The 1633-nt window shown below is 40.7% G+C and overlaps 1 long non-coding RNA gene across 1 annotated transcript in view; it reads left to right on the forward strand.

Moving 5' to 3' along the window:
- LOC128250904 (uncharacterized) overlaps nt 1-1633 on the forward strand; it is a 202036-nt gene that overhangs the window by 2457 nt on the left and 197946 nt on the right. The gene's annotated exons all lie outside the window — the stretch shown is intronic.

The following is a 1633-nucleotide window of genomic DNA, read 5'->3' on the forward strand; positions in this document are numbered from 1 at the left end:
TAGATTAAATAAGTACCAGCTAAGCACTGGGGTCACCGTAATCGACTGACCCCCGTCCCTGGAAACTGCTGACCTTGTACCAAAATTCGAAACCAATATTGTGTTGTGCTGTTAATGTTGCGCTGTGTTGCTACTGTATTGTATTATTAATGCGTTGGGTTGGTACTTTAACTAGTGTTGTGTTGCTATTTTTGCTTTCTATTGTTACTCATAAGTTGATACTGTAATGTTGTGTTACTAATCTAGTATTTCTAGAGCTGTTTTGCAATTAAAGTTGTAGTAGATACGGTTATTAACTCAACTGCAGCCACTACAGGGTACTACAGCGTTGGTGAGATGTTACCGCCCAGGAGTAAGATATTCTGTAACTGAAGTACAATGCTGGTTTCAAATTTTAGCACAAGGCCAGCAAGTTCAGGGTAGGTAGGGGTAAATTGATTACATCGACCCCAGTGCTCAATTGATATTTATTTTATCGACTCCGAAGGGATGAAAGACTAAGTCGACCACGGCGGAATTTGAACTCGGAACGTTAAGACGTATAAAATACCCGCTAAGCATTTTACCAGTTCGCGCGCCTGAAACTGAAGTGTCGTATATAGGTTTAATGTAGTGCCGTGTTGTGGAGTGTGCCACAGTGTAGCATCATGGGGGTGTTGTGGTGTGGAGTTATGTTTAGAATATTACGTACGAGGACGTGCTGAAAAGGTCCTGGCTTTAAGGGTGTCGCGAAAGGCCTGGCTGTGGGCCCAACCTTCTGAGTTCTTTTACAGGGCTTAGAAAAACTGAAGGAACACTGCAATAAATGTGTGAATCTGAGAGAGGAATGTGTTGAATAAAATCGTAATTAACTGATCCTCCTATATTTTCTTTTACCCAAAGCCAGGAACGTCCCAGCACCCTCTCGTAGAGCTGAATGCGGCGGTGTGTAATGTGTTGAAATGTAGTTGATTATTATGCAAATTAGTATAGTGGGTTAGAGTGGGGTTCGCTGTGGTGTTGGGTGAGGTGGAGGGTAATGGATTGGAGTGGCATGTTGTTGTTGTTTAACCCTCGGTTAGCTGTCATAGAGTAGATAGACCTATAACTTAAAGGCTATTTAAGATGATGGCGTCTTTTCTTCTGGAATTGTGTATCGTGGACTACATTAGCTAATGTGTTCTTTTTTTAAAGATGGCATGGTATGTATAGTGTGCTGTGGGTTTAGGAAGACTCGTTTGCTATTTCTAGCAGGTGTAACAGCCACGTAGAGGAGTCTCCATCAGTATGTGATGGAGCGGAGTGAGCTGTTGACTCCAGAGGAGTGTACTTGGGTGTAATTGAGTGTAACTGAGTGTAACTTTTCAGTGAAAGTGAAATAGCTGAGCAAAATAGCTGTGGATAGGTAGACTTGCCTTTCATTCTTTCGAGGTCGATAAAATAAGTACCCGTTGAGCACTGGGGTCTATGTAACCGACTTACTCCCTCTCTTGTGCCAAAATTTGAAACCATTAGTTATGGTTGTTGTTGCTGTTTTGATATTAGCCCTTGCGGCCAATAAAACGAATTTATTATTATTATTATTATTATTATTATTATTATTATTGTTATTATTCAGTAGTTTTATTTTTATATCGTGCTTTTACTTCACTAC

This window comes from Octopus bimaculoides, chromosome 26 (genome assembly GCF_001194135.2).
Source record: "Octopus bimaculoides isolate UCB-OBI-ISO-001 chromosome 26, ASM119413v2, whole genome shotgun sequence".
Classification (NCBI taxonomy): domain Eukaryota; kingdom Metazoa; phylum Mollusca; class Cephalopoda; order Octopoda; family Octopodidae; genus Octopus; species Octopus bimaculoides.